The 14,140-nt window shown below is 37.5% G+C and overlaps 1 protein-coding gene across 8 annotated transcripts in view; it reads left to right on the plus strand.

Moving 5' to 3' along the window:
- Nucleotides 1–14,140, plus strand: part of MKLN1 (muskelin 1) — a 290,273-nt gene that overhangs the window by 23,014 nt on the left and 253,119 nt on the right. For all 8 annotated transcript variants that reach the window (XM_081038815.1, XM_081038811.1, XM_081038805.1 and 5 more), the window contains one exon: nt 521–642. The gene's annotated coding sequence lies outside the window, so the exon portion shown is untranslated. The remainder of the gene's footprint in view (nt 1–520; nt 643–14,140) is intronic.

Here is a 14,140-nt window from a genome sequence, read left to right on the forward strand (position 1 = left end):
AGATCTGTCCTACCTCTTTATTGGATGAACTCCTTCATACCTCGTATACTCCATATAGAAGTCAGTAACTTCCAATCTCCCAAAGTCTGGGTGAGGTGACCCTCCTTGAGCTCTGGGTACTTTTCGCTGCATAAAACACTGCGTTATCAGAGCTGCCTTTCCTATTTTATCTTGCCCTCTACTGTAAGGTCCATGTAAGCAGGGACCATGTTTATCCTAATCACCTTTGAATCCCCAGCACCAACAAAGAACTTGGTACAAAAGAGATGCTCAGTGAATGAATGAATGAATGAATAAATGTAAATATTAAAAGTCTCATTGTGAGCATATAAGTTCCCAATCAGAAGGTGCAATTAAGATTGTACTAAACAAAAATTTACCAAGTCCTGCTAATATCAAAGGGATCTGAAGATAATCTAAAGCTATTTAGAAGAATTTATCAATGTCAGTTAGCATCATGAGCAGAGAATAGATAATACAGGTAGATTTCAGATCTGTCCCTTATGGACTTCTTTTCCAGAGTTCAATATCCAGACTCTTCTGAGCCGTGTTTTGGGGTCACCCAAGCATTCCATCCTCCTGACTTTCCATAAATGATTGGATTCATAACGCCATACTTGAGAACATGGGGACTGGAATAAGGTAAGTGTTACCTTTTGCATTTACTTGTAGAGCAATAATTTAAAAATTCTTGGTCTTGCGTCTTCCTTGTTCGTCTGGCTGGTCTTACAATGTTGGAATATCCTGTGCATAGGAAGAAATGTGGTGAAGTCTCTTGAGGAATTACGTTCTTTCGATTTTTCTGTTTTCGTTTCATGACTACTTAATTTCTTCATCATTGGTCTATCAATTTTTTTCCCAATACGACTCCACGTAGAGAAAAGTTGAGTTTTGAGAAATCAGAAAGGCTTGCTACCCACTGTGCCTGGGACCCCTTTGGGGCCAGATGCACCCTAAGCATACAAGACATGAGCTGTGCAATCAAACTCCGAAACAACTCTGCGTTAACCCTACTGCCCACAGACAATCAATCCCTCCATCCATCCCTCCAGTCAGCCTTCTCAAGCCCCTTCCCTGCTTTAGTTTTTCATTTTAAAAGAATAGCATTATTTATTTATCTTTTTGTTTGTTCTTTTATCTCCTCTACTAGAATGTAAGTTTCACGAGGGCAGGGATTTTGTTTGACTTGGTTTTGTTCACCACCGTGTGCTCAATATTGGAACACTAAATGGTATGTAGCTGGTCTATTACTATGCCAAGTGCTGACCATATAGTGTAAATGATGTCGTTTAAAAAAATGTTAAGAGGCTGAATCACACCCAGTCTCTAGGGATCTGATGCAAATCTGGTTGGCAGCCTTGTTCCCCTTTATGTTTTATTGATGACTAAGCAGATACTACCGGCAGCATGCTGAACAAATCTAGAGATGATACAGAAGTAGAAAGGATAGCAAGTTGGATGGTACAATCAGGATTCCTCTCCCCCAAAAACCCTGATAAAGTGATATAATGAATCGCATCTACCAATATAAAGTTTAATGGGGACCCATATAAAGTACTCAAAAATCCTAAAATGCAATTGTACTAGTCCCAGTTGAGGGCAAGATGGCCTACAATTGCTCATGTAGAAAGATTTAGTCTCCTGTTGATTGTGAGCAGAGTATGAATCAACACAGTGTGATATAACTTCCCCCTCCCCCAAATCCATCTTTTGTTGTATTAATAGAAATAGGGTTCAAGTGGGGAAGTAGTTGTCTAGTATTCCCTGGTGATCAGGCCACTTTTGTTCTGTGTTGTGAATTCTGATCTTCAGCCTTTGAGAGAGAGACATTGATAAAAGATTATTTGAAAAGAATAAAAAGGATAATAAGGGATCTAGTAAGCAGTGTCATTATCAGAAACGAGTAAAGGATCTAAGATTGAGTGTGGACGTGTGAGGAGGAGAGTGATGACGAGCATATGTAGCTACCTTCCAAAGTTAGATGGGCTATCCTGCAGAGGAGAGATTAGATTTCTTCTGGGTAATCTCAAGTGACAGATCGAGGACCCATGAATGAAAGATGTAAGCATGTATATTACAACTCACTAGAATTTATCAACAATTATCCATCAAATGGACAACTGCTGGTGATGATAAGTTTCCTGACCCCGGTGGTGTTCAAGCAGAAGCTGGGTAGTCATGCCCCATTTGCTGAATATATTTCTAATGGAAGTTCAAACACTGGGGTGAGGGATTGGGTTAATCACAAAATACATATGAGTGCTTACTATATGGCGGGGACCATAGTAAGTAAGATTAATGTAGGTTGTCATTTTTAATACCTACATCAATCCTACTAGCTCCATCTTACAGATGAGAAAAGTGAGGTTTAGAGAAGTTAAGTAACTTGCCCCCGGTCTTACTCCTTATACAAAGCAAAAAAAGGATTTGGATTCAGCTGTCAGGTCCCTGACCTTAATTATTATTCTATAAGGGTTCCCACTTCTAGAAAACCATTTTGTTCCCACACTGAGATCGGTCACTCGAATGAAGTAATCAAACCAAGGAGCTTACTATCTCCTGTTGTAAATGATTCTTTCGTAAATAGGTTCTTCCAATATAGTATGCAAGAATTAAAGTCGCCTGGGCCTTTGCCATTTGTGGTACATTATGTGGAGCCCAGCATAGGACCACCACCATACATAGGCACATCATACGTGCTCAATAATTATTTACTAAGTGAAAAGAAGGAGTGGCTGCAACCACACAAGCTGCATCCGAAATGACAGAATCCCAATATATAGCGCATGAGGAAAACCAAGCACATGTCTGGGTGGTCTACTGAGGACACTTGGCAGAAAGTGATAATCCATCATTCTTGGCAATGGCCTTGAGAATTCCTGCTCCGTCATTTGGACAATATTCATTTAAACAAGTGTTTATTGAGTACCTGTCCTGTGCCAGGTATGTCCAATGTGCCGAGGTTGCAGAGGTGAATCAGAGGATGCATTCTTAGTGGGGGAGGTGGACAGGTAAGCAAATTCTTATGATACAGTGTGACAAGTGCTACAGGAGGAGTGTGTGTATGTTTGTGTGTGCTACACGTGTATGTGTGTTTTCAGCATTACTGAAGCACAGGCCAGGAAGGAACTAATTCTAATTGGTTGAAGGAGTTATCTAATCAACACTTGATTATGTTTTTAAAATGATGGCCTCATACGTTGTTGGAGTTTATTTGGTCTTCATCAAGACCACGTGATCCCTTTTTGTACAGAAGATGAAATGGAGTCCTGCAGAGGTTAGGTGAATTCCCCAAGGTCATGCAGCTAGTGACAATAATTGCTGACATTTATTGAGTGCTTAAGATACCTGAGGCTCTGTGCTAAGCCCTATTAAGACATTTAATTTTCACAACAATTCTATGAGGTCATTATTGACATCACCCTTTTACAAATGAGAAAATTGAGGCACAAGAGTTATATAACGTGCCTAGAGTCACATAGGTAGAAGTGGAAAAACCAGGATCTGCACCTACGCATTCTGGTTTTAGCAGGCACATGCTTACCCACTGCAGTAAATTGCCTGTAACTGGCGCCCTGAAGAGCAGGAACTCACACTTGGATTTTGCCTCCAAGTTCAGCTTCCTTTCAAGTGACCTTGCTCTTTAGCAATATTGTATCCCAATGAAAAGAAATAGTGTGTGCATGGGTACAAGGATAGGTTGTGCAGGTGCGGCATCCATGGAAGTGCTTTGGGAAAGGGATGGTAAAATCTAGAATATGTGTTACCATGTTTCCCCGAAAATAAGACCTAATCGGAAAATAAGTCCTAGCATGATTTTTCAGGATGACATCCCCTGAACAGAAGCCCTCATGCGTCTTTTGGAGCAAAAGCTCATATAAGACCTGGTCTTATTTTTGGGGAAATACAGTAGTTGTGTATGCAGGGTTTTTCAGGGCAGCCAAAATTTGGCCTGTGTTCTCCAGGTCTGAGCTCTAGGAACTACGATTTGTTCCTCATGGAAACTAGCCACCAAGACTTACCCTGCAGCCTTTTAAAATCTAAATTTTTCTAAAAGAAGACAAAATGCTAAACATTAAGAATGAAACAAGTTAAATTCAATACCTTATACATAAGCAAGAATGGAGATACAGAAAAGGAGAAGTGAAGCACATAATTGCTTAAATTGTCCCAGCTTTTTCTCCATAACAAAAATTCTTGGATTGAAAAATAATTCAATCTAATATTATTGTGCCTTAATAATTAAGTTGAGTTGGCTCCGTGGCAAATCTGAGAAAGAATGGGTTATTAAAATGAATGAGGTAGATTACTCCTCCCTCAGTAGTTACGGCTTCAGCTAATGTGGACACACGACCCATGGGATCGAACTTACTGCATTTTTAGGACATCCGTCTCCCATAATCTTTGGAGATTTGGTAATTTGAAAATCAGCTGCAAGCTGGGATTTCTGTGTTAGGAAGAGAGGCAGAAAAGGTCAATGTTCTTCGGCATTCTTTCCTTCAAAACAGGTGGGGTTATTTTGGATTTGTTTGGTTTTTAGAATTTTGTTTTGTCATGTATGGAGACCTAGTAGAATCAACTGATTATCTTGGCCTTTGTGTTTATGGATTTCTGTTTTCTTGGCTTCAAGTCCTTGGAAACATTTATTTTGATGGTGGCAGGAGAGTTAGTCATGTTTTATTTTTGTTGTTCCTATTTATTTTTAAGATCCTTTAGTTCAAGTCCATTTCCAAGGTATTGTGTAACTGTATTTAGGTCTCCACAAATAAAATATTCCTACTAGTAACTTCTAGCACAATGTTATAGGAATAGTTAATTTGATGCCCGGTTGATGCCCACCAGAATGATTCTGTAGCATTAGAAGCTAGAACAGGGTATGCTTTGGAAAATTACGTTTGAAATTTATAATTGGACTTCGCATTTAACATGTAAAATTTCAAGTTTCTTAGATCAATTATTTTTGAGTTACCAAGCAGCCAAATTCCTATAAACGTACTTTTCCTTTTCATCTCTGAGTCAACAAAAGCTGAAAAATTATTTTCTCTCATATTCCATTCTTTAACTCAGCCTGAAGGTAAATTGTTTTTTAAAAAAACCACATCCCAAACGAACAGTTTTTCATCAAGTTATGAGTAAATGAGTAGAGTGGGCTCTACTGGCATTTGGGATGCCGGTCTAATTAGAACTCTCAATATTTCAAACATATAATTTACTGAAGTTGAGGTTTTTAATTCTTAGCTTTGAGTCCATTGAGATGAAACAAGTGAGGCTTGTTGGAAATATGTCAAGAATCAGCTTTCTCAGGTTGGCCTTTAGTTTGCTGGTCACCAAATCAAAACACTGTCTATTCCCAGGCTTACAGATGTCAGAACCTTTTTATATTTGTTCAAAGATCAAGGCAGAAAGCTAGTTCTGCTTGGCTGCTGTGAAGAATGGATTGTCCTCTCCCTTCTCCATGATGCCTTTTGGTCAGTTTCTTCCTGGGAGGTGCTCTAGCTTAGCTGTGCTGTGATGCCCAATGTACCTTCTGTACATCTTCCAGTGTGTGGCGGAGGCAGAGAACCCGGTTTTTACAGGGAGACAGATGAGTATCAGCCTTTGAACTGACTCAACATACTTTCTAGTGCAAGGCTTGCTAAGGCATCAAGGACTGCTACAAATGCTCTCCATCACCAATGCTCATAAACTTAAAAAACGGTAACGCAAGATTTGCAATCAAGTAGATTACTATGTGACCCTGAGCAAGCAACTTTAACCTCGGTCCAAAATAACTATTTCACAGGATTATTGTAATACATAATTGTGGTTGTTTGTATAAAAAATACTTAGCACAAGACCTGGCACACAGCTGCAAATGCAGATTGAACTTATGTGAAGTATATAATATAATAATCCATGGAATCTCACATGAACAAATGGGCCCAAATCGTTATTATCTGTCTCTAGCCATTTTTTTTAAATCAAAAAATTTCATTTCCAAATGAATGACTACATCTACCAATAACTTTTAAAGTCTACATTGAGAACAAAATGTTACTTTTATGGTAATCTGTTAATATATTTCATAACAAGAGCCGACTATGGTTTCTTTAGGAACATGTGAACAAACAGAAGTAGGAAAATCAGATAAATGAAATGTCTTTAATTCAAAATAAATGAAGAAGGGACCATTATAAAAGATTATAAAAGATTCAGATGATGATACAATTATTATGTCTATATGTAGTGATAAAGCATATTTGTTTTTATAAGTTGTTTTTTTTAAATTTTACTGATCTTAAAGGACTAATTTCCTCATAATTGAATGACAAACCCTGCAGTACTGCTATTAACTATTAATATGCTGACAATATCCATTAAGTGTCTCTTTCTTTAATTGCATCTACTGTCAGGGCCGTACATTTATTTCAGCAATACAAAAGGAGTGATTTAAACTGCTTGTTCTCTCTGCATATTACAAAGCAGGAGACAGAAGCATTCACCCGACCCACTTAACTATGAATAAAGGACTCTCCCAAGTTGCCAGGAACTAACACTGTAGTAAAATTACAAGAAAACTGTTAAGAAAACTATTCTCATCGTCAAGTTATTTGACTGAAACCCGAGGTGCTGAATTTCAGCACAAAGGTGACTTTGGAGGAGAAAGTTTGTGCCAAACTGGATCAGTTGTTTTTGTGTTATGTAAGAAGGAGGAAAAAAAAATTAACTGTTTACTCTGAAGCTATCATTGTAAGATTATCCTATGACACTAAATGACAGAATTTCCAAACCTCAAACTTTAGAGTTCTATGTTCCTGAAATATTATCTGTACCTGCTCAAGACTAAATATAATTAAACATTAAGTAATTTGCCTTCCCCAATTATATTAAAAGCATACAAAGTTATTTTATTCACTGTGTCAGAAGTGAATTCTAGTTGCATTGTAAAACTGGTACTGTTAAAGAAATAAAAGATTTTTCTTTTTCAGTAAGTTTTTCCTGATGATTAAGAATATATGTGTAGTATACAATATAGAATATACAGTAGAGTAAAAATAAGAAAAAAAATCACCAAATCACCCATAATTTTATCATTCCTAGATCATCACCATTAACATTTTGTTGTATTTCCTTAATGGGTGTTTACACACATACATATAAATGAATATTAATATTTTATATATAAATGAATATTATATATAAATGAATATTAATATTTTATTGTAGAAAATTTGAGATCTAGGCAAAAGTATACAGAGAGCATAATGAACTCCATGTCCCCATCGACCAATGATGGCCAACCCATCAATAGCCTCTTCCTCTTTCCCACTCATTTGATTTTAAAGCAAATTCCAGAAATTGTATCATCTCCTCCACAAATATTTCAATATGTATCTTTAAAAGATAAGGACTTTTTAAAACACAGCTATTATAACGTCTAAACTAATGAACAATAATGCTTTAATACTATGATTAAAGTATTCAGTCCCTGTTCAAATTTTCAATTGTCTCATAAACTTTATAATTTACATTGATAGTTGGTTTGAAGCAGGATCCAAATAAAGTTCACATGTAGTACTGATGAGATTGGTTGATATGTCTGTTAAATCTCTTTAAACATATATGAGTTTCCACTCTATTATTTCTTTTTCTTGCAATTTATTTGTTGAAGAAACCACGTTGTTGGCCCTGTAGAACTTTCCACGACCTGGTTTTTTCTCATTGCATCCCATGGTATAATTTAACCCATTCCTCTGTCTTCTGTGTTTCCTACAGCTATCTACAGGCTCTATCAGATACAGATTTTTGTTTTTGTTTTTCGCAAGACTGCTTCACAGGTAGTTGCGTGTTTTGTCATTGGGAAGTGCCTAATGTGTAATAATCTCTTGTTTTATGATGTTACCTAGATTCATTAATCTAAAGATTACAAAATAGTGATATTTTCATCCTGTTGTTTCTTGACTTGATTTCCTGGCATGTGCCAAACAGGTGTTTCATTATTTTGCTTTCATTTTTGTTTTTTAATTATCATTTGAACTCATTAATTGAAACATTGTAATTCAATACATCTTATTTATTATTCTTATTAATGCTGAAATGATCCCTATTTGGGGCGGTCGGTTAGCTCAGTTGGTTGGAGCACGGTGCTCTTAACAACAAGGTTGCCTGTTCGATCCCCATCTGGGCCACTGTGAGCTGCGCCCTCCACAACTAGACTGAAACTACTACTTGACTTGGAGCTGATGGGTCCTGGAAAAATGCACTTAAATTAAAAAAAAGTTTAAAAATAAATAAATAAATAATCCCTATTTGGCCTGTGATAAAATCTTCAAATTGACTCCTGACTTTCTTTGACGTGACCCTAGTAGTCTTTGATAGCTCTCCTGTTACATGGTATGATAAGATGGTCTAGGCTCATCTTGTGTAGTTTCACACCATAAAAATGTATTTACATTTAAGACTTGAGTATATATAAATATAATACAAAGCCATAGAACAGAAACTACAATAGCAAAAGACTGGAAACAACCCACATATCTATGAATAGAGGACTGGTTGAACCAAGTATGTATGGTATATAGCCCCAGAGTGGAGTTCTGTGCAGTTATAAAATGGAATTAGGAAACTTTAGATATACTTTATGGGTTGATCTCTCTAGGATATAAGTATAAAAGAAAGTGGGAGAAAAGTGAGTCTAGGCTGCTACCATTTTTGTAAGAATAAATATAAATATATACTTACATACATGTATATACACACATATATACACATATACACATATGTGTATCTATTTGCTTATATTACAGAACAAACAAGGGAAGGATAAACATTACAAAATAATAGTTACCTATAAGGGGCAAAGGAATGAAGTGGAATGAAGTAAAAGTTGTGATACAAACTAGACTTCTTTGAATCTACCTTGTATTACAGGTTTAACTTTAGAATCATGTAAATATTTTCCATAATTATAAAAATGCTAATTTTTAAAAATGCAATTCCTAATTTTTTTTTAAAAGCGTCATTGTGTATTCAGTTGGTAGCATACAGAAAAATTATTTTAAATAATTTTAAGACAGTAATTTGACTACATATCTATCCCTAGTGGGTATGCCCTAAAGATAAAAACAACTGCAAAAACATTTTAAAACAGGTTTTGGTAATCATCTTAGTGGTGGTGTTGATACTTGTTGATACTGCTATTCTGGGGAATATGGGAAAAGCAAGTATTAATTATGGGATATTCTAATTCTATCGTGCTCGGTGTCCTTGAGAATCAGGATTCTCAGCATGGGAGGAAGTAAGTACAGATGACAAAGCGAAGAGGTTAGGTAAAAAGCCTGTAGTTCTGAATTTGAATTAGAAGTTAGTAGTATAAACTTATGATGCATATGTTTATGTATAGAAATATTTCCTAGCTCCTCTGTTCACTTAAAAGACCTAGAAACAGTGACTCAGCCAGTAGCAATAAGCACCCTTGGTCTCCAAAACACGATCTGGTTGTGGCAGGAAAAAACGTCTGCACACATATACATACATATCATAAAGGTATATACATTCATGCATATACACATTCATATATTTAATATCTGTATGAGCATCACCAGCTATTTAGCCATTCTTCTATTTCCGGACATTTATAGTATTTCCAGTTCTTTACAGTTTTATGTAATACTGCAACAAACCCATTTGCACACTTATTATTTCTTTAGTACAAATTCCTGTAAGTGGAATTTCCGGGCCAGAGGGTGGGAACTTATTTAAGCCCTTGATTAATATTGTCAAAGCGCCTCTAGAAAGGTTCGAGCAGGTTACACACCAAGCAGCAGTGCAGGAGTGCACCTGTTTCATCCCAGGAATAATTTTAGACATTTTCATTGATGTGTTTCTGCCCCTGTGATGGAAGACAGGTGGAGTCACTCCTTTTTGTGGTTTTTCTTTGTTTTTCCCTCCTTGATTTTCTTCTAGAGACATTTTAAAACTTCAGAATAACACATGGAAAAACTACATGGATGTAACACTTTTGTGTGTATGCTATGAACTAGTAACAGTAGAGCAACACAAATTAGAATGGCCTGTCGAACTAAATGTAATTACTTATAATTCATGTGTGGACTTGCTGGTACTTTAGTTGCAAATGTGTATATCATGAATGTATTAAAATAGTAATTTTTATAGTTGTTTTGGTAATTTCGTAGCTACTTTTGAAATTCCTGGGCTTTTTCATTACAACCTTACCTTTGCAGAACTCATTAATTTATTTCTCAGACATAGCTTAGAAAGGTAACTAACTCTGCAAACATTTCTTACACACACATTTGATACACACACACAGACAATTATGTACATATATATATATATTACATATGAATTCCATATGAATATCATGCAATTCCATATGAATATCCATATGAATATCATGAATGCAAAAAAAGTAGATTATACATAAAAATCACAGACTGTTAGAGCTAGATGGGTCATAAAGATCATCTGGTCTAACCTCTAGTTTATCCTTTGGGAAACTAAGGCAAAGCTCAGTTATGTAACTTCCCTGCAGCCACACAGCCAATTTGTGACAGAGTGACATGAAAATCCAAAATGATTTAATATAGTGTCCTGTCCATGCAGTGTCTCAGAATTAGCAAAACTTGAAGGCAACATGCAAAAGTAAAACTAATCATTGTGTTAGAAAAAAATGGGATTTGGGGTGTTTCCCTTTGAAATTCAATGGTTATGCTATGTTTTCAATAAAACATCCGATAAGAAATAGATCAACAACTACATTATGAAGTCAGGTAAAAGAACACTTTTATTATATGGAAGCCAGAAATGAATTATTCTAATGGTAGGGATTTATAGCAATAAAAATATACAGCATCTGAATGACACACACACTCACACATACAGACACTACTCTAAGTGCTCTATGGGCATTCTCTTTTTGAATTCTAACAATAATCTCAGTCACAGAGAGGTTTTGTGACTTGCCCCAGGTAATCTCATGTGTGTTCAGTCAGGATTGAACCTAGGCAGTCAGTCATGGACACAGTGGTTTGTTTTGAAGTTTCAAGCCTCTATGGTTACTTTCATTGCTACTGGGGGTTGCTGTGATTGTCTGACTCTTCCCAGCTCTCTCCCTACAGGGTCAAAGCTTTCACCTTAGAAATTCATTCATGTGAATATTATGATGGAATTCCTTACAGCAAAGATTTTTAGAGACAGTTCCTCGAAACCCCTCTCCTGCCATTTGCTAACCATGTGACCTTGCATTCCTCACCTACCGTGTTTCCCCGAAAATAAGACCTAGCCGGACAATCAGCTCTAATGCGTCTTTTGGAACAAAAATTAATATAAGTAAGTTTTAATAGGTATATTAATATAAATATAGTAAAATAAGACCAGGTTTTATATAATACAATATAACATAACATAGCATGACATAACATAACATAACATAACATAACATAACATAACATAACATAACACCAGGTCATATTAATTTTTGCTCCAAAAGACGCATTAGAGCTGATTGTCCCGCTAGGTCTTGTTTTTGGGGAAACACGATATATCATGGATATGATGATATCTACCCCACTAGGTGATTGGAGGGTTAAATATGATAAATTATATGCATTTTAGTAAAACACCTAGAACAGTAACTATTTGATACATGGTAACTGCTATCCTCATCATCATCTTTCCTGTTGACTGCTTTTTAAATGCAAAACCTTGTGGATGGGGTAACACATTATACGAGGGCCTGGTGACTCATCAGTGATTCTCCTGACAGGAGAGCGCCGGGAGGTTGTAAGGCATGGGGATGGAAAGGGAGATATTGAAAAGAGAGGTGGGGGGACCCCAAAGACAAGTTGAAGCAGAGTTTTACCCCAGAGTAGTTGGGATAAGTTGACGGAACAGCTTATTAGAAGTCCAGTGCTCTTATATGGGGTCCTGTCATCTTTCTCAGATTTTCAGAGGGCCTGTTAGGGAATGAGAAAGGCCACCTGTGTCCAGGAAGGCCCTGGACAGAGACGTCTGCCCCCGCCTGTCCATGCTGCAGTAATGGAAGTGAGCAAACAGCCCTATGCAAATGCTTCTGTTTACTGTGCCTGGAAATAGGCTTTGTGCCATGGAAAAATTTCTCATTGTACCCATAGGTACAGGACACACATTGCACAACACAAAAGACTTCTTGCTAATGTGTATACACGCTGTGCTTGAAGCCTAGGGCTGTATGCCCTTTCTGAGGTGGCCGTCCTTCCACTTTCTTAGGATAAGGTCTAAAGGTTGCCTTTTCTCTAGAATCCTGCTCTGGTCGTGGATGCCTGCCGTCTTCCTGTTTGATGCTTCTCCCTCAGATCCACAGACCCTTTTCTCACTTTTCATTGTTGTGTAAAGAACTTAATCACGTGGTGAAACATAAAATGGTGCAAAAGGGTACGGTGAAAGGTACATCTCACTCCCTTCCCAATCCCACCCCCCGTCCCCGGAAGTAACCGGTCTGTTCATTCATTCGAAAAAACTTGGTGGAGCAGCCACCGTCCTAGTACTTAGGGTTGAAGAGCAAACAGATGGATAATACCTCTGCCTTCTGGTTGGAGGGGATGGGTCACAAACAAGATACATAAGCAAAAGATCACCTAGGATATTAGAAAGTGATAAATGCTACAAACAGAAACAAGCAAGGAAGGTAGGCGGAAGAGTGAGCAGGGTTGCTGAGGTTGTCATTGAACGAAGTACTGAAGGAAGAAAGGGAAGGAGCTATTGTGGGGAAACCATGTTGCAGAAAGATGTAAAGCACGTTCAAGCAAGGTTGGCATGCTGTGGGGACAGGGCTTTCATTACTGATTGATTTTTATTTAGATGCACTTACAGGACATCTGCGCTAGGCCAGGCATTCTTGTGAGCCCTTCTTATATGTGAACTCTCCTGATCCTTGCAATGAGCCCACACACTCTCCAGGCCCCATGGTAAAGGGAAACTGAGGCACAGAAGAGTTCCGGAAGTTGCTTCAAGTCACAGAACTAGTGAGGAGTGAGACCCGGGCTTTCACCCAGGCTGTCTGGCTGTGTCTGGCCGGGGCCTTCACTGCCACACTGCGCTGCTCTGCAGCAGGCAGGTGGCACTGGAGAAGAGTGGGACCATCCCAAGGGCGAGATGGGGGCTGTGGGAGAGCCTTAAGCAGAGGGACAACGGGTACGTTCCTTCAGAAAATTCTGACACGTTTACATGCATTTATGTTTGCATATCTGTGTATACGCATGTGTGTCCTTGAGGAGTGTACCCTCTAAGTAGTTAATCTTCTTAATGTTAAAATGTAAAACAATCTTTATTTATGGGAAGGAGAGATGATATTATGGATGCTTTAGTTAAAGGTGATATCCGATCAAATAATATTTGGGCACAGATGATCCATTTTTAAAGTCTTACACACACTTCTCTATGCTGGGCCTCAGGCAGTATTTGTGCATCTGACCGTTGCTTCCTTAGGGAAACAAATCAACTTTTTTCTTGAAACAAGTCAGTGGTTTAGTATATTCACAAGGTTGTGCAATCGTTGCCATTATCTAATTCCAGGGGTGAAGTTCAATCACCCCAGAAAGAAACTCCGTACCTGTTAGCAGTCACTCTCAATTCTCCCCTCCCCCCAGCCCCCGGAAACCACTCATCTATTTTCTGTCTCTATGGCTTTGCCCATTGTGTACAATTCACATAAACATAATATGTCGCCGTGTGTGACTAGCTTTTTTGACTTAGCATAATGTTTTCGAGGTGTATCCTTGGTGGTATTATGTCCCAGCCCTTCATTCCTTTTTATAACTGAGTAATATTTCACTGCATGGATGTACCACATTTTGCTTATTCATTTATCAGTTGATGGATGTTTGAGTTATTTCTACTTCTTGGCAATTATGAATAATATTATTCAATTATAATATTATTATAAATAATAGCCAAGAAGTAGAAATAATGCAAACGTCCATCAACTGATAAATGGATAGACAAAATGTGTACATGTTATACAAGTTTATGGATGAACATGTCTTTTTCTCTTGGGTATACCTAGTGGAATTGCTGGATCATAAAGTAATTCTGTTTCACTTACCAACTTTTGAGCACCATGTATTGGCACAGCACTTCACTACTTGTAAGGGGAAAAATA

Source organism: Rhinolophus hipposideros, assembly GCF_964194185.1.
Source record: "Rhinolophus hipposideros genome assembly, chromosome: 25".
Taxonomy (NCBI): Eukaryota; Metazoa; Chordata; class Mammalia; order Chiroptera; family Rhinolophidae; genus Rhinolophus; species Rhinolophus hipposideros.